The following is a 26,970-nucleotide window of genomic DNA, read 5'->3' as shown; positions in this document are numbered from 1 at the left end:
AATAAGAAAACTCAGAATAATATTTTAATAGCTTATGAATCAGCCCTGACTCTTTCAGCCACTCTTGCATCTGTTGTGACTAGCTCTCTGAGTTTTTCATTATTCTCCTATGACTAAGTCCCAATTTTCTTTCCTATGTCCCCCACAATCTGTTTCCAGTCTATACTTGTGTTCCCAGTTCACTGCTTTGATCCCCTAAAAACCGTCTCCGCTGCTCTGCTTCCCAGGTCTTTCTTAACAAGATCACGTGTCCTTACAGGAATTTCATTTTTACTGATACCAGTTCTCCTGGGACCTCACAATCATAATTCTATGTTCTGCTCATTTAACACAGTTTCTTCCATTATCTACTTACTGTTCATCTCAAATTTGAATGACCTTCTTGTCCTTATAGCTTGACAACCTGATGCCCTTCTAAATACTTGTGACTTCTGACGTGTTCCTTCAGCTGTCTGCTGTCAGGATCCCAGCCATTCCCGGACAAGTTAGCTCTGCTACTGACCTCACTTAATTAGTGTGACCTGGTCCTGAAGTCATTTCTAAAAGACAGCAGGACAAGGTCTTGCCCTAAGGGATTTCTGTATGCTCCTCAACCAGAGTTCTTTTGCAAACAACCTGCAGGTAAATGCATAAACCCTGAAGCTCTGAACTTTGAATAGGAAAAGCTCAAAGATTTTCTTCTTTGACTTCTCTTTTTTTCTGGCTGGTGTTACATGAATGATGAGAAATCGTAGTCTCTTGGAACATAGAAATGCCAGATTCAGTGTTCAGTACTGGCCACTTCCATAGTCTCTGAGAGAAAATTCATCTTTCAGAACTTCTTTAGAAACCATTTGGAACGTAGCTGTTTCCACTTATGATTCCATGCACTCTAACTAGTAATTTGTTTGCCTCTATGATATTTGTGTCTGTCAAGAAATTGTAATTGTTAATGTAACCTCTTCTTTCTTACTGTTTGACCAAGTGTTTTAGTTTTACTTCATCTATTTTTTTTCTTGTAAAAATCCTTATTATTTCTGCTCATCTCTCAGATTTTTTCTTTTTTCTTTTTTTTTTTTTTTTATTTTTCTCAGAATGAACATAGTTTCCAGCAATGAGTTTATCAGAATCAGGAGAAAATTAACCATTTTATTTCAAGCGTTATTTACCCAGTTGCTTACTGGAAATCATATATGCTTTATTTGTCTTGAAATCCATAAAAGAATATATTAAAGTAGTGAATCATACCTCCCACTGGCATTAATGTCCTTCTCTGCAAGCTTGTGAAGCCATTCTGAACATATGCATAAATTCAGATGTTGTGATATAATAGCTTAGGGAATTAGGCAGCTTTTTTTTCATTCAGTTCTGTAAATAACAAGAAAAAGATAAAATGATTTTTCCATTAAAAAGCACCCTCTGGTTCAAATCCCTTAAAAGAATAGTTCATTTTCTTAAGTTATAAAATGTTCAATTGATTTCTTTTATAAAGCATTGGTTTCTCATTGAAATTGAACATTTCAGTAAGGATCCACTTTTTGAAAAATGCAATTAAGAAATTTGGGGCATAGAATATATTCTGACTTAGGTAAAGATTAGGAAACATTAAGCATAATGAAGTCTCTCAGGCATTTAACTTTTAAATTAAAATATAACATGAATTACTATTGGAACTTGGCTAAGTTATAGAAACACACCTGTTTCAAATCCAGAGTTAATCTGTGCATCTTTTTTTTTCAGCTGAGATGAAAAAGAGATTTATTCTATATGCCAAACCTAGATATTATGTCCTTTAGTAAAAGATAATTATTTGAATAGTGTTTTATAAAAGCAAATATGTTCAGTTATAAGATCACCTTTTTTGGAGAAATATTGGGTTAAAATTTCTTTAATAAAATTACGATTGGAATTATATGACAGCTTCTTTAAAAAAGCATTCTTACCTGTCAAAACTAAAAGTTTGCAAACCTACAAATGATATGTGAAATCCAAAGGTTTAGGATCTACTATTTTAGAAAACCATAGGAAAAGTGAGGAGACCATTATAGATTCATATTGAAATGTAAGAAGCTAAGCTTACAGTTACTTAGTGTTCTTATTTCTCACCAGCAAAACTTCAGCAAAATAAAGGTATTCCTAGCAAAACATTTAAATTGAAAGCATCCTTGCAGATTGCTTTGCATTTGAATGGTTTTATTCCCTTTATACTCTCAAAAAGCATTACATTAAATATTAATGCAACATTTTGCTCCTGTTATTGTTCACTTTCACTTCTGCTAAACATTAGCTTCTCAGCTTATACAAGAAAAGATGTAGATGAGAAATGGTGTTTAGTGATACAATATAGCCAATCTTAAGTTATCATATTAACTCCAAAATGCTATTTATTGTGTAATGCTGGCAAAGCAAAAGACTGACATTACTCACATGAAGTTATCACTAGTACGCTTCTTTGCTTACCATGGCATGCTTCTTTTCTATTATTCCTTTCAAAGATACAATTGCTGGAATGGATATAATTATAATACAAAATAGAGAACATTGGTGTAGAAGGACTTTTTGCTTCTTTTTCTGGTGAAGACAGAAAGTATAATAGAAATAAGCTTTCTAATCAAGATTCTCCTTTCCTAGGGAACAGGACATTAGTTATGTAAGCTATTTCAATAATAAAAGTCTTAAGTGCAAAGCTTCCCAGAATAATAATATAACAAAAATAATTATGACAACTCAGAGGTTTAGAACTCTAAAATTTCACTTGTCAACTGCTTTCACATGCAATATTTCATTTGACTCTTATATTGGCTAAAGAATCAACAGTACAATTCAACAATCTTGAGTGAGCGGCTCCACTGAGGTCTTGCCTCATATAACGAAGACAACTACGTCAGATCATTTGGCTCTGTATCTGCCTTTCATTAGCAATATTATCACTTTTTTTTCTAATCCTTTAAACCTCAGTTTCTACACCTGTTGTTCAGTTCTGTCATAGAATTGACCTGTGGATGCAAAATTATAACATTACACCATTTTGCAGCCTGTTATATAGTGGTAGGATTTCAGCTAATGAACACTGGATATTCTTCAACTAATTTTCATCCCATAAATCCTCTTTTTGGGAACATATTCTTTATCCAGAAGTGAGGTAATGCAAGATCTGCTATTCTCTCCTTCAATAACAAATACTTATTGACTCAGTGACTTCTTTGTGACAACTAGTGGTCTAGTTACTAATAAGCCAAAAGTACGTAAAATACAGAACCTACATTCAAGGAGTTTTAATTTCAGTGAGTAATAAGTGAGTACTGAGTTTGTCCTGGCCACACTTGGCACCACACTGAAGGGACATAGTAGCTCCATAGCTTCCTGTGGAGTTGGCCAATTTTCAGTTTTCACTCTTCCCGTTGCCCCTTCCTGCTTCCTTCCCTTTCATCTATGGGAGCTGATTTCTAAGGGCGTCTCTTCTTAAGTATCTTGTGTGCAAAATTCTACTCTGGGTCTGATTTCCAAGGAGCTAATCTACAACAATCTTTTATTAAGACCAAGGCATACGATGAGGAGAATTCCTGAGGAAAGGCAAAAGCTTTGGATCAAAGACATTTATTTTTTCTCTTTTGAAATACAAAGAAGTTATTGGCCTTAAGACAGAAGAGGAAAGCTGGGGCATAATCTAATTTTGCCCTTTGCTCCATTCTGTATGGACTATCAGTCATGTTTAGCTTATACTTGTGAATGTTTTTCCCTATGTTGTGGTTGCCTTCAGTAATTCCATGCTTTGTGGTAAATTTTGCTTTACCCAAATAGCTCTAGAAGGTGATTTGGGAGGAAGTAAGAAACTAAAATGATAAAAGTGTGAGTTTCTCAATATCACACTTATGCTGAACACTTCCAAAGTAGTAACAAGTCATACTAAAGGGGGACAATAGTCTTTGAGTTCAGGCTCGACCAAAAAGAAATTAAGAGATGGCTAGAGTAAAGCTGAGAGTGATGGGGAAAGGAACAAAGCATAAGGCCAGGAGAAGCAGCAACCAAGTGGCTGAAAAAGGGTGAAAGGGAGCTGATCTTTACTGTCCCTAATATATGTAGAGGGGAAGAGAGATTTAAATGTTATCATTCTGTCCACTATAATCCAGCCTCTGTGTTAGGGGCTGATAATATAGCAGCAAATTAAACATACTTGGCCCTTACAATTTACAAGCATTTTGGTATTATTCCTACATAAAATGGATATCATGGTATCCCATGGAATACAAAAGCATGCAACCTGATTCTACTTGCTGCAACACATTCACAAAGATACTCACATAAACTCATATTTACTATAAGATTTTAGCTTGGAAAATTTATTGTTAATGTAGCTTATTGAAATATGTATTACATATATATGTATATTATATATATATTATGATGTGTTTATTAAAAGTATTTTAAATGCTTTTTAAAATTAAAAAGCAATATGTACAATTGTAAGAAAACAGAAAATATAAGTGAGGAAAATAAAATAAAAAAGAAATAGAAAGTCATGAAGTCATTTCTCACGATGTCATTTTCACAATGCTGATCATCTATAATATAAAATTAACATAAAATATCACTTTTATGTTATATGTTTTGAATCAGCATCAGCCTATGGACTATGTAATTTGTATTTAGTCACTAGTGGTTCATAGACTTCTTTTGGTTATTTATTTATGTATCTATCTGTCTATCTATGTCTAAAACATATGTTTTTGCGTATTTACATGCCTATATCCTGCTTTCTCTCAGGATATAGATAAAATTATATATAGAATATGTAGAATATAATATTATATATTATATATAATACCTAAAACATATTACATATTATGCTATATATTATACGTAAATTATATCATATCATTCATGTATGTCATATTAGTACCATTGATTATATATTGCATATTAATGATATATTAATCACTGTAGGTAATTAATTAGTATTATATTTGTACACAGAGGCAGTCCCTGACTTACTATGGTTCAACTTACAATTTTTCAACTTTACTATGGTGTAAAAGCCACATGCATTCGGTAGAAACTGTATTTCAAATTTTGAATTTTGATCTTTTTCCAGGGTAGCGATATGTGGTACGATCCTCTCTCATGATGTTGGACAGAAGTAGCAAGCTGCCCTTCCCAGACAGCCAGCAATCATGAAGGTAAACAGCCAACACACTTATACCCATTCTGTACCCACCCAACAATTCTGTACTTTCAGTGCAGTATTCAATACATTGCATGAGGTATTCAGCACCTTGTTATAAAAGAGGCTTTGTGTTAGATGATTTTGCCCAACAGTAGGCTAATGGAAGTGTTCTGTGCACCTTTAAGGCAGGCTAGGCTAAGCTATGATTTCAGTAAGGATATGACCCCATCGTAAGTTGAGGAAGATCTGTATTATACCGTTCATTAATTCTTAACTTGTGGCTATAAATAATAAAAGAGGATAAGGTCTCTCTAGCAAAGATTTTGAGAATCACAATATTTTTGAGTTACAATGTTTCAAAGCATTCAAGTTTGAGGGGGATGCTATTCCATGTACATCTAGACCTTGCCCATGATCTAGCTATTCATTCTTTCTTGCTAGAATTTATCTACTGGTCCTAAGATTTGACTCAACTGGCCCGTTGTTGTAGTCTGTACTCTACAAAACACTTACATATTTTTCTCTGTCAATGTCCCATAACTTTGTTATCCATCGTAGTATGACTTAGATTATGTATTCTCTGAAATACATTCTCCTAAGTCCAATAGTTTAAAAAGTTTGTGTCTTCTGTACAAAACAGATCACAAAAGGATATCGCTGAAAACTGAAGAGCCTTGATTCCTATACACACATATGACCCAATCAGGAACAAATCGCATTAGGACTCTAGCCTCTATTACTCTCAATGAGAATTTTGCCACTTCTGTCAAAAATAGACAAGTTCAGCAGTATGTTTTTTCCGTGTTACTTTTTTTTTTCATTCACTGCTGCCATTTATGACAGGACATCAACATTTTAAAGGGAAAGCAAAATATTATATATCTTGACTAAGTTACATAAAATATTGTGTGCTTTGAAAGAAGGGAAATTTATACTTTATTTGATTATTCAACAAATATTGGTGATCATCTAAATGCCAGTCGCTGTTCTCATGTTAGGCATATAGCAATGGAGTTATTTTCAAGTGGCACAGAATTGTCATACAGTTTTTGGCTTTCAAAAACAGCATGATTTTACTAATTTTGAGAAAGCGTTGTTTGCGAAAGTCACTTCTTTTTCATATTGTCACAAATTACAGCTCTCCTAAGCTTTATGCTTCTTTTTTTTTAATGTTTATTTATTTTTGAGAGAAAGAGCATGGGTGGGGAAGGGGCAGAGAGAGACACACAAAAGAGAGACACAGAATCTGAAGCAGGCTCCAGGCTCTGAGCTGTCAGCACAGAGCCTGACATGGGTCTCAAACTTAAGAACAGCATGATCATGACCTGAGCTGAAGTTGGACACTTAACCAACTGAGCCACCCAGGTGGCCCTAAACCTTATGCTTCTTAATCATGAACGATATTTTGTACAAGAAACTATATTGTTAATTTCCCTATAAACTCTTTTTTTTTTTTTTCTAACTTATTCTTTTCCAATCAAATAAAAGAAGAATCTCAGGGGTGCCTGGGTGGCTCAGTAGGTTAAGTGTCAGAGTCTTGATTTCAGTTCAGGTCATGAACTCACACTGGTGGGATTGAGCCTCGTGTCTGGCTCCATGGTGTCAGATATCAGTTTGTTTTGAATTAATTAATAATGAGTTAATCCGAGATTGCTTGGGATCCTCTCTCTCCCTCTCTTTGCCCTTCCCCTCTCACACATGCATGCGATCTCTCAAGATAAATAAACTTAAAGAAAAAGAAGAATCTTATGAAGATGTGATATGAAACATGACCACCTTTAAAATTAAATAATTTGACAACTACTGGAATAAGACAAGGCAATGCTATCTTTCCAAAGCCAATAAAATATATATAGACATCAAAGACAATATTTAATAGTTTTAAAATTCTGTATTCTAATTGGATTTAGGTTTGGTGCAACAAGCCAGTTTACATTATTGGTTAAATACAGTAATCAAAAAGAAAAATATTACTCTTTTACTACTATTCCACATTTTCATGAACAAGTTAATGCTTTAAACTAAATGAGTGCCATATGTTCCTTGACATCACGTTGATGAACAGTGCTTTTAAAAACTAAGTAATGTAAGCTGAATCCAACTAATAATTTCTTTTATTTAAAAAAATACATTGCGCCCTCCACATCTCATACATTTACCAAAGCATTTATTTTAAAATATTTATATGCTCAAAGAGGACAACAATATCATAGAAGGTGATACTGAATGTTTTTTACATGATACATTGTAATATGTTTAAGAGTTTATTTTGTTTAGCAGTAACTTGTCCAGAAGTTGAACCAGCAGTCTCTTTTCTTTACGAAGAATTATCCCTGAAATGACTTGTTGACTATGAAGCCCTAATTAAAGACTTAATTAGCTGGCAAGCTTGTTAAATTATACTTTCTAAAAATGCATGATGTTCAAATGGATCTAACTTATAGTAGTTTTGGACAGTGCTACATTTATCTACCATATGCTATTCTCAGGATAATTGACTTTGCTCTCCACTTGACCTTCAATGAAAAGGGAAGCTACAACACACAGGTCCATAACCTCTAAAGAACTAGAAATGCTGACATAGCCAATCCACATATTTGCATTACACATACTAAACTAACAGACGATAGTATTTACAAGGCTCCACTAAATGCTTAAATCTATTTTGTGGACAAAAGGATTTTTAAGTTAATTCATTTTGTGGAGAGAATAATTTAACCAAGTTAGCATTTTGTTGACAGAATTATGATGAAATTCATTTTGTCTACATAATTGATTGGACAGCTAGCAGAATGCATTTCTCCCCAGAATGAAGAATATGCAGAGGTTGTCAAACAGCATTTCCTCCTTGGTCTCAAATCATTCTGTCGACAAAATGAATACAAAATCCTTTCATCTACAATATCAAAGTGGGTGTTAATTATTGGGGAACAGAATGTAAAGTCAAATTCTTTTCAGTTAAATATTGATAGAAAAAAGTCATACCTTTCACTAACTAGATATTAATCTCACAAAAGGATTGTTCTGAAAAAAAGCTTAAATCTAATCTGTGAAACAGGGTAGATATGTGGTTTGTTTTCTTCACATTCAATGCTTCTCACATGCAGTAAACACTTTGGCTAAAAATTTAAATCCAATGACTGGCAAGATAAACCTTAGGAAAATATTGAGAGGTAGAGTACAAGGAGGGTCATGAATAGTACATGATACGAAATATCGAAAGCTACATAACAAGTTAGGAGCACTAAATGTAAATTTACATTGTTCTCCAGATGCACTTTTAATTGAATTAGATTATTGTATTATAATCCACTTAGGCCTAGAGGCTTGCACAATGAAGATGAGTGTTGCAGCAGGGTACTAATAATGGATCTGTGCCATGCGGTTCATGCTTCTTTGAGTCTGTGTATCACTATTGCCAAAAGAGTCTGTGAATACTAGAACTCTATTCCTACAATAAGGGTAGACTGGGCCACTCACAAGATACACAGTAGTTGGAGATGTGTTCTCAGGCAGCCTTTGTTTTGAGATTGAACCTCTCTATCCTGAAAGCTGGAGCAAGAAAAATAGAACACATTTTGGGGGAATAAAACACTGTTAAGGCTGGTCACCCAGAAGGTGAACTAATGTGCATCATATATTAAGCATCTGTGATTATTTAGATCTGTAGTTTTATTCTCCTTCGTAAATAAAGATTATGGAAGCCTTTCTTGTTAATTCTTGACTCTATGAATTTGCTCCAAGGAAAATCTCCAGCTTGTAAAATCTCACTTGGATGGATGGCTCATTCACCTCAGCCCACTTTAAAGCTATCTAGACAATTTACGTCATTAGGCTGATAAGGCCAGATGTTAACTATTTTGATATATTAGGATCACTTCTTCCTTTATATAGCATTTTGTGGTTGATTTGCAAACTTCTGCCAGCTACCATTTTTGTCAAATTTATAGACCAATGCCAATGCGCAGCTTCGGATTCAGTGGAAAAAATATGGACAGAATCAGGCCGTTGTGTTGAATGTTGTTTTGGAATAAGCAAATGTTCAGGCAACTGCAGGCCAGTAGAAAGTGATTCACTTGAGGCCAGAGTAAATATTTGTGTATAACTCTGCAACATATTTAGATAAAATATATTTTGGTAAGAAAGTTGGAGAAACTACATAATGGAAAATGGAAAAACCACTGATTTGGTGTAACATCAAGTCATATGTTGGAACTGTAAGATAAATGGTTTTCTCTACTTGCAATTCCCTACCTGTATTTTGCTGGGAAATGTTTGCCAAATATATTTTGTGTGCATTTAGAAGTTATTTATCACCCACCTGAAATCGTCCAGTTGGATTTGGAAGAAGGACAAAGCAAACATATTATGAAATTTTTCTATCTTTAAATTGGTCATAATTAATTTGGGAATATAATGCTCATATGATGCATTTAGGAAATAATTCTGAGACCCCATGATGAATACATGTCATTATACATACATATCCATTAAAATACATTCATTCTCTTAAATACGCCTAGTTAAGGTCTCGAAACATAAATATTAGCAGAACTTAAAGCAAAATATGCAGGCTAAACATGTTTAAGTAATTTAATATATTTTAAAATTTGCATCCATCTTTAATCAAAATCCTTCCAAGGATACATAAAATAAACCATGTTTACATGAATTTTTTGAAGCAAGAAAGTAAAACAAATGTGAAAATATGAAATGAAGCCAGATGTGAGGTTGCTACACACAGCATACTGATCTAGACACTTACTTTTGGTCACCTCACATTTGGTTCAAAACTAAATAATTCATTACACTTGTGTACAACTGTTTTAACAACCTTATACTTTCCAGTAATCACACGCACACACACACACACACACACACACACACACACACACACGCACACACACATACACACACACACACACATTGAAGAAGGGATTATTGTTTTCATTTGTAAGTGAGCTATGATAATCCCCCAATTCAGAGATGATAACAAATTATCCCACTCTGCAGAGGAAATGAGCCAAGCCTTCAAAGGAACTAGTCCATGGACCCAGCTTTTCTGAGACAAACACAGCTCTTTTTATTCCACCATATAAGAAATACATTGTGAGCTGGATTCAAAAGCATGACCAAGAGACTATCTTGTATGAGACACAATCTAACTAGCAAGAAGGAAGTGAAATATCAGGTTAAATCTTGTGAATGGGCTTAACTGATGGAAAACTTGGTTATCAAGCTGAAGTGCTACTTGAGAGTAAAAGGTCTCAGGGAAGTTTCCAGAAAATGAAATGGTGGCATCCATACTCTGCTTTTAAGATTCTCTTTTGCAAGAAAGTTATAATGAGATAAATATATACAGTGCTTGTGGTGTTTTCTTCATGAAAAAGAACAAATGAGGAGGCACGCCCCTTGAGAACATTGTTACCTGATACATTTCCAGTGAGTTATTTAAAAATTAATTTGATAAGGCATAATATATATCTTTAAGTATCAGACATTGTTCAAATAAAGAAAGCCCTGGTTATTTAGAGTAGTAAATAGGGTATCAGGATTGTCAGCAGCAACACCTACCAGTAATATGGGGAGTTTCTTTGGCACTAAAATGCACTCGCTGCCACAAACAGGACAGATAATAAACCTCATGGTAAGTGTTATATGAGGAGTTAAACTGAGTATAACAGAGCCAGATTAGATATTTATAAACAAAAATACTAGTGGGCTTTTGGGTGAAATGGAAACACAGATGTATGTATCTACCATGCATCCTTCAGATACTCCTCTGAAGTGAGTGGAAAGAGATTTATTTTTAAAAGCCTGTACCCACAAAGGCTAAGAGCACAAGAAAAGAGACTTCGGAAACATAGTTAGTGGCAAAAGACTTAACAGACCTGAGCAAACAGAATCCTAAGCCTGTGGTGAAGAAATCCAAGAATCAACCTGGCTTGGACCAGAATTCTCAATTGCTCATGAATCAGCAGTACTGGGCATACTGCATCTATTGCTATACCTATAGCAAACTACCCCAAAACTTAGTAGTAGAAAACAATACCCATTTGATCATGCTCACACATTCTGTGGTTGAGGAATTCAGAAAGCAGGCTTTTGGATGGCTGTTTTCTGTTCCATGATGTCTGGGACCAAAAATGGAGATGGCTTGAATGGCTAGAAGTTGGAACAGCCCAGGGCTAGAAAACTGCTTTTAAGATGGCTTTTTCAGTTACAGCCTGACTACCGGCTGTATTAGACAAAAGACACATTCAGATTGGGTTTTTTACTGGAATGCCTACATATGGCCTCTTGAGTGGCCTCAAGGCAGGTGGGCTTTTTATATGATGGTTCAGGACTACAAGAGTGAGTATCTCTGGCCAGCAAAATGGAAGGACCTTTATGACCTAGACTTGGAAATCACATAGCCTCAGTTCTCCCATACTCTATTGGTCAAATAAATCACAAATCCACTCAGATTCAAGGAAAGAGGACATGAGCTTCATCTCTCTGTGGGAAGGCTGTCATATCAGGTACTTCTAAAAGTGGAAATGAAGGGACTGCATTGAAAAAAGATCACTTTATGAAGCAGGTACCTGTCCACTGTTCCACACAGTAGGATATTGCTTCTCCCTTAAGACAACAGACTGGAACTTTATTTTCTGGAAGGAGTAAAACAGCTCTTCCCTTGTCTGAAAAACATCAACACAGTTGGGAGCAAAGGTATGGGGGGGGGGGAACTGAGGATTAAATAAATGCATATATACTGTATGCTGGCATTCCCCAGCTCTCCCTTCTCCCTTAATTTCCAAAACACAAAGTGCAGTGTATCTTCTCAGCAAGAGCTTTGGAGATTCTTTTCTGGGGAATCCAACCAGCCTATGCTTGACATCAAAATTCCTCAGCTAAAAAGCTCAGCCAGGTCATCCTACAGCAAAGCACACCTTGCAAGCCCTACTCATGACCTTCTAATCAATTGTTGGAGTCCCAGTGCTATACATAAACAAGCAACATCTGATTGCTGAATATTTGAGGAAATCATTTAACATTAAAAATAGAGAGAAAAAATAGAAAACAGGAAAAAAAATGAAGACTATGCATAGGAAAAAAATGGTAAAAAATATTGTCACTAATATTCTCAGTGTGATGAGAATATATTTTGCAGCTGTAAAATAAGAACAGAATAATACAGTAAAGATTTCTTCTTAGAACATAAAGGTTTTGGGAGATAAAACTGAAGTAATCATCTTGAAATAGAACCAAAGCACAAAGATAGAAAAAAGAGAAGAAATATAAGGAAATTAGAGTTATCAGTCCAGGAAATTTAACATCACAACATAAGAATTTTAGAAAGAAGGGGCACCTCGGTGATTCAGTCAGTTAAGTGTCCTTTGGCTCAGGTCATGATCTCGCCGTTCATGAGTTCAAGCCCTGTGTTGGGCTCTGTACCAACAGACAGCTCAGAGCCTGGAGCCTGCTTTGGATTCTGTCTCCCTCTCTCTCTCCCCCCACCCCAACTTGGGCTCTGTCTCTGTCTGTCTGTCTCTCTCTCTCTTGAAACTAAATAAGCATTAAGAAAATTAAAGAATTTTAGAAAGAAAAATAAGGGAAGGAAGCAGCAATAAAATAATTTAAGAAAATTCTCCCAGAAGCAGGGCATCAGTGTGGCTCAGTCAGTTAAGTGTCCGTCTCCTGATTTCAGCTCAGATCATGGTCTCACTGTGCAATTCACAGGACCGAGCCCCACAAAGGGCTCAGTGCTTACAGCACAGAGGCTGCCTGGGATTCTGTCCCTCTCTTTCTGCCCCTCCCCTGCACTTGTGTGTGCACTCTCTCTTTCTCAAAGTAAATAAATAAACTTAAAAATTCTCCCCAAAGGAAGTAACTTTTCAGATTGAAAGGGCTCATGAATGTCCTCCAATATAATAAAATTGACATGCAACAAGGCTTATTGTCATATAAATCTATAGTATTCAGGACAAGAAGTACCTACAAGTTTATACAAAAGATCTGGAATTGTAATGCCTTTGGACCTCTCACTAGGGACAGTGGAAGCTAGAAGGCAGTGGAAGAATGCTTTCAATATTCTGAGAAAAATTCATTTCCAAACTTGAATTATACACACAGCCAAACTATCAATAAAGCATGAGAGAACAATAACAGTATTTTGACAGGCAAAGCCTCAAAATTTTACCTCCCTTGTATTATTTCTGAGAGCACACTACAAAAAATAGGAGTGTAACCCAACAAAGGAGTCAGGGTAAGAGAAAGCACAAGATCCAAACCCAGGAAGGTGGTCAAGAGAAATTTCAGGATGCTAGATTGAGGCAGAACAGAAGGTTCTGGGAGAGAATTGTTAGGGAAGATGTGCTTAGCACAATACCTGATACATATGGACTTTTGGGAGAATATATGGCAATTTGCTAAAGGCTTTGAGGTGGATTATTAAAAAAAATCATAGAAAACTAAGCTAATAAGAAGTAAGACAATCACTAATCTTTCCATGGAGAGAGATAAAAAAAATGTTCAGGAAAATAAATGTCATCATCTCTTACCACATTGCTTAGTTGTAATTATAATTAACATAGGATAATGTAAGCTTAGAAAATAATCTATACAAAATGACAATGTTAGGGTATTATGAATGTGAATATAGAGTATGGAAAGAAAGTTCAGGCTGTTAGGTTGAGGACAGATTTCTCACTTCCATAGCAGGATATCAGTTTGTGGGTTCACAACCTCTGGAGGTCCCCAGGTGTAATCTGAAACTTCCCCCTGTACATGGAGAACAGGAAGACATTGGAGAGAGAGATAGACCATTCCAGACTGGTGGGTGGCAAGTTTAATAAGCAAGGGAATTTACATGCATTGTTTGTATTGGGCATCCACAAGACAGATCTCTACACCGACCTACCAAATCTTAAAAAGTTTACATAGAGGCCCTAACTGCATTAGAAACATATCCTGTCTATAGGGTCTCAATGCCACATTACTATCTCAAGGCTATGTCCTTGAGGCAGCTTCTGGGAGCAGAAAAGGCAAGCAAAACACACATTTCAAGAACAGGAGAGGGAATGGGAAGCCTCCAAATGCCCAGGTCCAACTTGTAGGTCAATGGGTGGTCACATCCTTTTGATGACCTCCTCCAACACTCTAGACCTTGTGACTAGCTCTCATAATTTTACATGCCACCCTCTTCCAAAATGTGCCCTGAGTAGTTAGCAAGGGATTTCACTAACATGGAGGTCACTCCTGTGGCAGTTATATCTGGCTACACTGGGGGCCGATGCCACAGCAACAGTATAGGCAGGGGCAAGAGAACACATAGATTAATACAGTGATTCCCCAAATCAGTGACAACTTTTTCCACCAAGAGCCATGATCCGACCCATTGCTTTACCAAGCCCCTATGCTGGGAGGCAGAAAGCTCAGGGCATTCACTTGTGCCCTTATGAGATTTAATAAAGACGGGTTGTTAACAGACTTATCAGGAATGAACACAGAATTCTGCTTGAATAATGGCACTGGTGCCTTCTTTCAGGGGTCTTTCTATTTTGGAGGACAATTTTATTCATTAGAGATATTTCAGTGTTCGGTAAAAACAAGTCTGTTGGTTACCATTTAAGTCTTGCTGGGTGAATTTAGTGAGAGTTTCTGTGTGTGCTATGACGTCCTCCAGGCCAATGGAGGGAACAATGATAGCAGCCAAATGATTACACCAGTGAGAAACAGAACATGATCACCTGGCCTTGAGGAAAGCGAGGTTGGCAGCTTTAAGAACTTGACCTGGTTTTATATACAGTGCACGTTGGCTGGGGCAGGCAACAGTGTCCGGTGTGGGGAGATGGACTGAGGGTGGGACATGCCAGACCAGAACCCCTGCCTTCTATCCCTCTTTCAATGGTGCAGTCCCTTCCAAGTGTAGTATATTTCAACAGGTCCAGTATGTAGTGTCCAGTAGGACAATGGTCCCAGAGGAGATTGAGTAGTTCCTGTCATCCAAGGGTGCAAAATAGCTCCCCCATCCCCAAGGGGCATCTCCTTGCAAATTCCAGTAGATAACTCCTTTTCCAGGCATGCTGTATGTTCCCAGCAGCATAGCATGTCGATCCACAGTGAGTCGGGGCAATGACTGTTTCCTATGACTTCTATCCCTTTACAGTATTGGGTGCCACAGCAAGGAGTCCCCAACCTAGTATATGGGGCAACAGTCCCAGACTGATTATTCATATGTCATAAGGCCTGAGATAATACTTTAGTCTACCCACCCAAGGTGGTTTTACCTGTTAGTAATTTAATTTGCTGCTTTAACATTTCCTTTTTACTACCCATGCTATTTGAGGGTTGTAGGGGAGATGGAACCTCTATTCAACGTCATGTTCTTTTGCCCAGTCTTGCACATCATGACCTTTGAAACGTGACCCCTTTCACTTTTCAATGAGGGCATCTGGTACTCAGCTTCTCTAATCCCTTAATAGTGGCAGCTTGGTTTGTATGGCAATGGGGAGAAGCCTGGGTTAAACCAGATGCAATGTCCACACAAACCAGAATATATTTAGAAACCCCTTTTGCAGGAAGGGGACCAATATAATCAAATTACTAATCCCTCACCATTTGGGAATCTCCGGATGGCCCCTGACTCCTTTGGCAGTTGTCCTGGACATACCTTGTTTAGAGCACACAAGACATGCTGTTACTGCATTAACCAAGTCACTGTATTTCAGGAGCAATCCAGAAACCTTGGCGATATGTCATGCCACCTGGACACTTTGGTGGCCACTCTTTTCTATGCACCCAACCTGCTGTATCTACTGAAGGGTCAACTGCTAGGGTTCCTATCCAAGGTAGGGCATCAGCTTCCTGATTGCCTGAAGGTGTCACTGCCTTATCAGCTGTGACGTGAAGACAGAGAGGACTGTCTCAGACTCTTGCACAGACTCGGAGGTCTTTCCACATATCCTGACCATCTCGTTGAAGACCTCCTCTTCCACAACCGCATCGTAGTTGAAGACATTGACGTAAATACCAAAAGTACCATCTATAAGAGATCAAAGTGGTTGTGTTCTGGGAACTGAGAAATAGGAGCAACCAGGAGGGGATTGTTATTTTTTGGTGAAAAGGAAACCTTTTTCAGTGTTTTCAAAAAACCTTTTGACCTTTTAAATTATGTACGTCTAGAATTTTGTTTAAAATTAAGGCTAAAATGAAAAGTTTTAGGTAAAAAGGGGAAAATAATATCACCAGAGTGCAAGTTAGTAAGATGTCAAATAATAGTATCAAACATTGAGTTAAATACATATTTGCAATATCTACAAGTTTTTAAGCATTGAATATGTGTATTCACACGCATACACATGCAAATACACATTCCACAGCCTGTTGGAAACCCCAAAGGGGTTAATAACATTTTAGGTATTCCAACATCCTTTTAAATGTTTCACATCCTGTGGAATTCTTTGTAATAAACATGTGTTATTTTTCTAAAAAAGTATATTGCCCAAAGAACTACTTTCACTCTGAATAGTAAATGTGAGATTATCCAAGATATGTCTTTGTGGGTGAGACTAAAATTAATAATATATCTCTAAGTAGATATCTTTGTAAGTAGATGCATTGTCAGACCTCAATCCTTTCAAAAAGTCATTCACTTACCCAGTAGTTCCAAATGCAAATGCATATTTTTGGTATTTATTTCATTCTAATACGTTGAAGAAAACTGCTGGGTATGAAATCTTTTCCTTATGTCTAAACTAATTTTAATTTTCCAATATTTTATATAGTTTATAATTACAAGGTACTTCCAGGTTAGACTTTTTTAACATGCTTAACCAATTAACTAGAAATAATTAGAGAAGGAGTGAAAAATGTATGAGAAAAATGTATGTAAAATGGTAATTTAATGAAGCAAAATAGCTTTCGTTTTTAAGACAAAATTTTTTAATAACCTAACAATCACAAAGTAAATGTTGAGGATCTGGATCCTTTACTGGCTCTCACAATGGCTAGAAAAGTTTAAATGACACAGAAGATGTCTTTAGCCATTCTTGTCACAACCTAAGAGAATGGTACAGGTTTAGAGGGGCTGATTCAGAAGAAAGAAGTTTGTTTTTTTCTTCAGATGATTGTCAGTTACAAGAACATTATTGTCTCTAAAGGCAAAGGCATACACTCTCAGTACCTTGGATATAGGAGGAATATTACATTTCAAAAAAATATACTACAGAAATGACGCTGAAAAATTGTCTTATGAGGAGTATTACATTTTAAAAAATATCCTACAGAAATGACCTGAAAAATTGTCTCCCATGGAAATAGACCAATACAAGCCACTTATTCAAGTAAAAGCAGTACTGTCCTAAAGCGGTTACAGAAAAATGGGAAAGAATACACAAAAACAGAATCCCAGTTAATCTCTAAGGACATGGTAGATTATCTCACAATGGAAATATCAACTCGATTTTTTATAAACTGCATTGTTTTCAACAGAAGCAATGCATTGTATATTAGATCTACCCTTTACTTCTAGTTTAAAGAATACCACCATTTCTATCTTCTCTGTCATAATTACTCTCCTTGTTAACACCTCATAATGAGGAAAAGGCAAATTAGTTGTGTCATTATACCTTGCTGCTAAACAGAAGCAACACAGCCATTAATGACTTTAACATATGTTCATGTTTTCCTGGCCACTGGGAACTTCATTCATCTGTCTCTCCTTGAGGAGGCAAGACATGTCTGTTAATAACATGATTCTGAATTTCTTTCTCTGGGAGTCTATATTCAGACAAAATTTTCAGGTTCAACGTTAGAGGTGAAGCAACTGAGAGATAAGGTGTCCATAAGGGATGAATGGCTGGAAGAGGATTGTTCCTCACCTTTTCCTCTCCAAGCCATATGCCTGCGTTCATTACAAATCAGTCCACTAGGTGGCGATGGAAATATGTTACACTTCAAAAATAAGGCGTCTGAATCTAAATACAATGCAAAGTGTTCATAATTTTAATAAAAAACATAGCACTAAACAATACAGTAAGTGTTTTAACAATGACTGGAGACCATGAATTTTAGTCTTAGATCTGAGAGTTCAGTGATTACCAGATAATTTGCTTAGTAATTTAAACTCCTCCCACCTCTTCCTCCCCAAAATAAAAGATGTCCTTTTAATATTATGTGAACCATTTAGCTAATTGTTTCAGTTCTCATTTTTTTCTTGTCAATTCAGTCTAGTCTTGGTCAGGTTACTTAACCTCTTCATATCTCATTTTTTTTGTCTAGTGATCTAATGTGAGGAAGCACTAATAAAAATGATTATAAAACACTTTGCAAATTTTCATGCCAAAGACAACTACACTGCCTTGAAGTCACCAGAAGTGTGACAAGTGTTCAGACAAGTACATAATTAAACTGTCCAAACTGCATTAGCTATTGATGGCATTTAACTAGGGCTGACTGTTCTTATCAAACTATGAATTGAAATTACAACGGCCTCTGTGGCTCCCCAGACTCTTCCAGACTTAGAGACCTGGGAATAGACATTGGAGTCTGAAAGTTCATGTGTATCGTTAATGACACAATGAAAATATCATCAGATTGAAATTCCTTCAGTTTCTCCTTTTGTTTTTCATAGAAGAAATCGTAACTCTGCTAATGATCTTTAAGGAAGATGTTGACTGGCATTAATGCATAATGACAAATCAACAGCACTACGTTCAAGTGGAAGGGTTTGTGTGACCCTAACGTCCCAGTTTTCTCCACTCCATGAACATAACTCAGGCCACGTTAGTATGTGTGCCTGAGTCTCACTGAAACCAAGTTCCCACCTGCTCATACAGGAATGTTATTCTTCCACAAGTGTTTCTGAGAACCCTCGAGATGTGACTTAAATGTATCCTAAACTGGGTCTGGTTATCACTCACTCTCCCTGGTAGCTGAGCCAGATTCCTGAAGCTGCCTGAATCCTGTAGAGCTCCACAAAGGGGCCGCTTAGTCACAGCTGCTTTGCTTCCCCTCATCTGCTGACACTTGTCAAGTAAGTAGAAATCACTTCAGTTATTAACAACAAAGAGAATTGAATGTAAGGAAATAGTTACTTAGGTGATATAAGGGCTGAGAATCCAACAGGAGATTATGAACAACCCTAAGATTAGCAACAGCAAGAAGTTATTAGACACCTAAACTGGAGCCACAAGGAAGAGGTGATATGACTAGAAGCTAAGAGGTGAAAGCTGAAACCACAGGAAAGTCTTTCAGGAGCTGGATTCATGGAAGAGGTACAGCCACTGCTCAAGAATCTTCCAGAAGCAGAGAGGAGGTAGAGTAATATCCAGGCTTCTTTACTCTGTCTAACCTCTCCCTAGTTCTTTTCATTGTCTTAATCCAGCTAAAAGCCAGCTAACTTAGAACTCTGCAGAGGGCATCACACGATGCTGCACTGCAGACCAGATCAGATCAAGGGTGCAAAATGGACAGGAAGACAAATAGGTAGACGATGTGGACAAGCAGACTGGCCGCTGTTGCTGGATGGATGCTAGCGGCTGTTCAGCTGTTGGCTCAGACACCTCTGCTGGCTGGCAGCTGCTTTGTGTCTCTCACTCTGTTCGGGAGTTTGAGTCACACGCACTACTTCTAGAACAGGAGTTGCTAAACCTTGTCTGGAAAGAGCCTCGTAGTAAATGTTTTGGGTTTAGTAAGCCATTCACAACGATTTGATACTGTTTTGTAGCACAAAAACATCCACAGGCAATATGGAAACAAATGAATAAGACCGTGTTACATCAAAACTTTATAGAAACACATGTTTCCAGAGTTTAGCTAAGCTACTCCATGGTATTGCTGCCTGGGAATCCAGTTTGTCTGGCCAAGAGGCCTGTGGGGACTTAAGCCGACACTCGTCCTTTATGCCACCTCAGGCCCTAGATAGCAGCCCACAAAATGAGAAGCAAAAAGCAAAAAGTTCCTGATATGTCTCCCCAACAGCCCTGGTGATTAACAGTCCCTTGTAACCTCTTCCCAATGTGCACCCAAGGAAGTTTTCAAGCTCTTCTCCAAATGTAGAATGCCCAGAGATATGGACTAGTTGCTTTTCAACACCACAGAGCACCAATTACCAAAGTGCTGTGGGGGGTCTAGGGCCCACCCCAATAATCAGGCCACCATTTTCCCTAGTAGAGGCCAACCCCAATCCCAGAAAGGTCAGTTGGACACCCTGGAGAAGGAAGCAGCTGGCTATGGGTCAAAGCCCCAGAGATGTCCACCTCAGATCTTCCCAGTAGCAATTTCTAAGGTAAAATCAATGGGGGACAATAGAAGATTAAAAGCTCAAACTCAAAACTTTAAGTATTTCAAGATTCAAAACATTTTAACAAGTTTTGTATAGACACAGAGAGAAAAAAAAAAGTTAACTGAGAGTGTTTAATACTTGCCAAGCTACTATTACTTACTCCCACAGAAATGAGACAACTAGCCAGCATTTCCAAAGATTCCCAAATGCATAACTTAAAAAAAAAAACCTGGGATATGGCTGCTGCTACTAGCAGACTTGGGCCGCACATACCCCCCCCCCCCCGCCGCCCCAATGCTTTCAAGGAAAAGGTAAATGACCTGTTGCTCCAAAGCAACTAGACTCTACCTTTGGTCAACATCCACATGGCTTGCTCCCAGAGGAGGCCCCCATGAGCTAGTAAATGCAGTGAAACGCCCTCTATAGTTCCATCCTGAGCCAGGTCTGTAGCACATATACTCAGAATTTAATATAAGCCAGACACGCCTACCCTTTATGGACCTCCATCAGGAAGCCTACCCTCCCCTGGGTTGGCCTCCACCATCCTCACACACACCAATGCCTGAGAAGACATCTAATCTAGACCCCAAACAGGACACCCAGTAGATAAGCATCAAAACTTCCCTATGGAGGCTCAGAAGTGCCTGGTATCCCACGCTTTATTTTCAGGATAGGTTTGTAAATTATCCTGTACATATTTGTGATCCTAGTTTGAAAAAACAAACCATTCTGATTCTAGAACACTCTTTCTTGAGACAGAGAAGCAAGGTTTTGGATGAACCAGTATCTGGGGTACAATAGAGAAGATTTAGCTGATTTCAGTTATTTGCATCTGCTTAATGGTGGACCGTGCTGCCTTGAGGAAAATCAGGGAAGTTGCAGCTAAGATACCCTAGAAAGAATCTTTCAGTCAATCAGATTCAATACAAGATGTTGAAGAAGCAGTAAAAAGTCAGGAGGAAAAAAAGGAGAAAGAAAAATGGACCTAGAGATCCATATTACAAATTTGTTATAGGTATATCGTGTTTTTTTATTTTTTATAGATACTATCAAAAAGACAAACAAACCCTTCACCATAGGTGTTTTGTCCCTTTGGGCATTCTACAGAAAACAGAATAGAAGTTTCCACCCCCTAGCAGGGATTTAGATTACTAACTACGCATAATCTGTAAATACAGTCACATTAGAGCGCATATGCCAGTCTTCTCTGGGGCTGGTCCCTGTGACTTAGCTCCCCTCTTCTGCATCTGCTTACAAAAGGTATTTGATCTGTGGGTGTGGTGAGCTGTCTTCAGTCAGGTGCTTTTCTCCCACACTGAGCTGGATCACATTTCCCCTTGAATATGTCAGATTGAAATCTGAATGTGTGACAATTGGTATTCAATAAGACAAGTTTCAGAGAGTGAATCTGATGCTAGACGTTTGCATGGTTGAACAATTGATAAACATAGGAAACCAGGCACTAAGGGCATGGAGGCATGGAGGGCGAATATAAGAATGCAAACAGGACAGAAGCCAGAGAGGTAAGATTTATAAGAGCTCAATTCATGTGTTATATTGAATGAAATGAAATAGGCAAACTGTGAATGAGGCTGTAAACGCATGTCAGGATTGGGGAGAATTTTATTACCCACTAGAGTTACACTCTTCTATATTTTGGTATTACTAGTTTTTTTCAGAGTAATATACACTTTAAATTTTTCCCCAACCACATTGAGGCAGTATTCTGAACAATAGTTGCTCCTACTTCTGTAGTTATAGTTTTTGCTTTTATTTTTATTTTAGTGAAGTCAGCGGTTTCTACAGAGTACCCTAAAGCTATTTCTAAAGACCCATCTTCAGTGGAACACTTTTTAACTCTTTAGTGTTAGCCTTGGGTGTAAGGAGGGGGGGAAAGGGGCCATATTTGAATATAAAACAGAGTGATAGATATAGCAAAAAAGAAATGTAGATGGTGTTCTTTTGTTTTCCTTCAAATAATAGTAAATATATGGCTATTGTAGTAAGGACTTGCTGTCTAAATACGGAACATATGACCTTTTCCCTACTGTCATGCCACCGAATCTTTGATTCTGAGGTTGGACGGGATAGTCCCTCCAGTGCGACTTTTATCACTCAAGCAGGAATCGGCTCATCATAATCCCTGACAGAAGCACAGACAGCTTCTGCTTCAAATGCCTGCAGAGATAAGGACCTCACAATTTCACAAGATCACTCCATACTGCCGTGTCTGGAAAGCTAGAAAGTTCCATTTCATATTGATCCAAAATCTGTTTACTCATAGCTAACGTGCATCTTTCTCAGTTATGCTTATGGAACTCCACAGAATAATTCATCTTTTACCCTAAAGCCCTTCAAATATTAAGGCAGCACCACTGTACAGGACAGGCTGAATTGCTGTTTCAGAAACTCTTATATATAAATCCGGAGAAACGTTCCAAAACTGTGTCTTCACCAAATGCAGTCTTTATAAAGAAGCACATGTTAGAGTCCAATCCAATCTACTATTTAAATAGAAGCTAATTTATTTATGTATACGTAATTTAAATGTTGCTCTATCATTTTTTTCATCATGCATTTTTCCTGAATCAGTGCACAGCTCACTTAGCAGCTCCTTCATCGGATGTGAGACAATTGTGCTTCACAGTTAATGTCACTGGGAGAATGTTGGAGAGAGAACAGGAGATGATAGATGTAACACTGTATTTTAATGAACCTAACATACCATTGGTTACAAGGCACACCTTTATTTTATGGACCACTATGGATTGATGAATTATGGTACTTATTAGTTTGAGATACTATGAAGCTAAATGAAAGCTAAACCAGACTGTTGCCTCTCTATCTATTCTGTTCTGAGGATGAGGCTGGCTGAGGGCAGGAGTGGGACCACATGAGTGACTACTTCTCTCTGTATTTCTGTTACTCATGCCAAATACTCAATGAAAGTGACTAGGGATGTGGAGTGAAGGACAGCATCAATGTGTTCTATTTTTCTTTTAAATAAAATATCATCATTTGAAGGTACCTAACAGCCTAGTGAGGTCACTGTGGATGACAGCAGTTTTCCTATTTCTTTATCTTAGGACTTTTCTGCAGTCCTGGCACAGAAACACCAATCGTAGATGTCATTTATTAAAATTTATCAATTGCATTGTCACTTTGTGTGAAGCTTATTTCTTCTTATTATTATTTTTGATGTCATTAAAAACAATAATGGAAGGATGAAAAACAGATTGAGAGCTATAGGGCAGGGTGGGGGAATTGGAGACTGGGAGAACCAGAGACATAATTGCCATTACTGTGCTTCGTTGTATGGTCATCAATGTTTTCCTTAATACGTTTAATATACTAAATTGAAAGAACAGGTCAGCAATACCACACATGGGAAGATGTCATGAAAACTAGAACAAAAAAGAAGGTTGTATTACGTGGGAGGATTTCCCATTGATAGAAGTAGAAGCTGATGTTTTTAAATGTTCAGCTGCTATAGACATTGAATACATACAACGTAGCAATAAATAGTATCATGTTTAAAAAATTTAACGTGGGCTAATTTAACATGACCCCTTTGCTGCGGTTCGGGAGAAGGAATGTCACCACAGAAAAATCCTTAGAGAGAATAAAGACTGGATTTATACTATAAACAACAACAGCAGCAAATAGCTCAAGCTGAGAGAGCTACAAACTACAATGGTCTATTAACCCTTTGCTGTATTAAGGAAACCAGATCTTCTGAAAACTTTCTTGATTCTTTAGAAGACAAGAATGCTTTACTACGCTTGGTTCTAAAATGTAACATAGCTCAGGGGTCTAAGTGTCATCTGGCAGTTGGATGCCAACGTGAATTATTGGTGGAGGATGGTATTTGTAGCTGTTGTCAACTTGACACTGAAGCCTATGTGTGAAATGTGATGCTTTTTTCTCTTGCCTAAATATTCAGAGGGATCTTCTCTTTATTAACTGGTCAAGAAAATCATTTTATTGAATTATAGTGACACACATGGCAAAAATTATTTTTCCAGATTGCTGGGAGGGAAATGTAACATGAAGAGCAGAGAAAGGCTAGACAGGACTTCCTTTCTAGAATATAACCCCATCTGCACTACAGTATATTGATTACAAAACTGGTCCTAATTCTTTTTCCTCATATCCATGTTCTTTGTAACATCTTTGCAGCCTTTCCTATCAAGAGGAGTATTTCTTTGCCTCTTTGCCTTTTAACACGATTTGGCAAAAAAAAAAAAAAAGTGAGGGGGATGGAAGTAAAAGTGTTCTAGTTCTGAACATAGACCTCGGAATGCCTTGCCTCCCCCTCCCAACCTCCCTTTCTCTCCAAACCCCACCGCCCAATCTCTCAAACACCTACCTCAGCCAAACTCAACCAATACAATAAACCCCAGCTAGTCTGGTGGAGGATAAGAAACCATGTAGAATAGAACCTAGATAGCTGAGATCATTCTAGACTAGCTGGCCCTGAGAGAGCCCACCAGATGATCTGGATGCATAATAAGCCTGGCCAGTCAGGATCTGTTGAGTGTAGCCTAAATCAGCAGGATTTCCTAGCCAATCCATTGATGCATGAGCTAAAATAAGTGTTTATTATCATATGTCACTGAGGTTTTGTGGTTGTTTGTCATGCAGGATTATTGTGGACAAAAGATAACTCACCTAGGGGTGTTTCTAAATTTGACTTTTCGTCCTCTCTCAACTCCAGTGAATCAATGGACACTGACAAGTGACAGTTGGTTGAAGCATTTACTTCTTTCCTCCAGTCTAGTTCAAAACTTCTAATAGTTCCCAAGGGAAATATGTTATTTCTTACACTTTTTTCATTTTTCTTGCTACTAGTTGTCCAACTTCTTTTTCTCTTATTTTATCTGAGAAAAAAAAATGTTAAAAAGTCAATCTCTGGAATTCTGAGCTTTTTCATTTATCTACCCAAGAAGTTCCCAGGGCATAATGAATGCCCTCTCCTTATAATCTCCTCTCAACCTGTTTAAAATCCTTGACTCACCTTATTTACGTGAAGGAATAAACAACTGAAAAGGCATAAAACATTAAGGAAAGAGTTGAATTTTAATAGAGCCCAAAGATTTACATTGTTTTTTTCTTAAATGGTAATCATAGGTCAATCACATCGGAAGCATCTTGGGAAGATAACTAAAATGCATATCCTTAGGTATCAACCAGACATAGTACAACAGTAACAATTTGAGCAGAAGTGGGCACAATTGCATTTCACTGCAATTTTGTTTGTTTTTTTGTTTAATGTTATTTTCCACTGCTGAAATGAGTTTTAAAAGTCAGATCAGCAGTAAGCTCCTTCATTTTAACAAACGGGAAGTGTTGTTTGCAGTCAAGGATCCATCAAAAAAAAAGAAACTACTTTGTATTCCAATTATAAAGGTTTATATTTGGTTGTAAAATTGGAAAAAGTAAAGAATTGCTCAAATACTGGAAGGGCTAAGGGAACAGAGGCTAGGAAAGCTGTCATCAACAATCCTAGCTTATATCACCTAAGCAACCAGTTCTTAGAAAGGAGTTAACCTGAAGTTTACTTCAAATGTTACTTCTGACACCATCCCACATGTCTGTCCACAACTGTCTCTGGAGATTAATGATTTATCCTTGCTTTCACTTTCCAAATTTCTTTCAAGTGTCTCTCATTAGCTGCCTTTAACTAGAAACCAGATGGAGAAGGGATTCTGGGAAATGTAGTTCCCAGCTTCCCCTCTGTGAAGCAGACATCTTATGGGGCTGGTAGTATTAGGGGCCAAATTGACAACAGAGAAGGAAAAACAAAAAAACAAAAACCAAACAACAACAACAAAAAAAAAAACACCTTCCCATTTAGGTCAAAACTAGAGTATGAATAAGATCTAAATATTATATACATTAAGTTTTGAGAATTAAACCAGGAAAAGTTTGAGGTGGGCATTTATATCCTACTCTAGAATTATCAATAATTTAGTCTTCACAAAGGGCTGGTGCAATTTCTATCTTTCATTAAATGTTAAAGGTTTCCCCTTAAACTTTGGTAAGCTTTATGTCTTATTTTCTAGTTATGCAATTTGTCAGATCCTATCTTCCTAAGTTTTCATGACACAACATGAAGCAACATTTGACCTTCTCTTATCAGTTTCATGGAAAATACTTCTTGTCTCTTGTTTTCTCACATCAGAACTGCTCAAAATGCAGTAAATAGTGTCTGCAAGCGTACCTCTGGAGGAAACACTACAGTTCACAGACTGTTTTTAACATTCTTCAGCGTAACTCAGTAGCATCATGACAAAGTGAATTCGCTGAAAGCAGTTTTGTGAGGGTCAAAAATGATGTGACCCAGGTGTGTAACTCTCTGTAGGTCTATTGTTTTATCTATGGGGAGAGCTTACAATATTTAGAGAAATGGGTAGGTGGCTGACATTCAAGAACTCTTCCAACACTACTGTTTCCCTAATGTGTGGCTGAGAAACGAGTCTAAGGTCACACTCTCTAGCAATTATCTGCTGGGCAGCTATTTTACGTTGACTGTGGAGCAGATGGCTAATCTAGCCAT

At 37.3% G+C, this 26,970-nt stretch overlaps 1 long non-coding RNA gene across 1 annotated transcript in view; it reads right to left on the bottom strand.

Moving 5' to 3' along the window:
• The window catches only part of LOC125173571 (uncharacterized), a 56,385-nt gene that overhangs the window by 5,343 nt on the left and 24,072 nt on the right, over positions 1 to 26,970 (bottom strand). The window contains exons 4-6 of the long non-coding RNA XR_007155081.1: positions 25,083 to 25,291; positions 2,440 to 2,550; positions 1,228 to 1,347 (exon numbers count right to left, since the gene is read on the bottom strand). This is a non-coding gene — a long non-coding RNA (uncharacterized LOC125173571). The remainder of the gene's footprint in view (positions 1 to 1,227; positions 1,348 to 2,439; positions 2,551 to 25,082; positions 25,292 to 26,970) is intronic.

The sequence above is a fragment of the Prionailurus viverrinus genome, chromosome C1, assembly GCF_022837055.1.
Source record: "Prionailurus viverrinus isolate Anna chromosome C1, UM_Priviv_1.0, whole genome shotgun sequence".
NCBI classification, from domain to species: Eukaryota; Metazoa; Chordata; class Mammalia; order Carnivora; family Felidae; genus Prionailurus; species Prionailurus viverrinus.
This window is presented reverse-complemented; position numbering and strand designations above follow the sequence as displayed.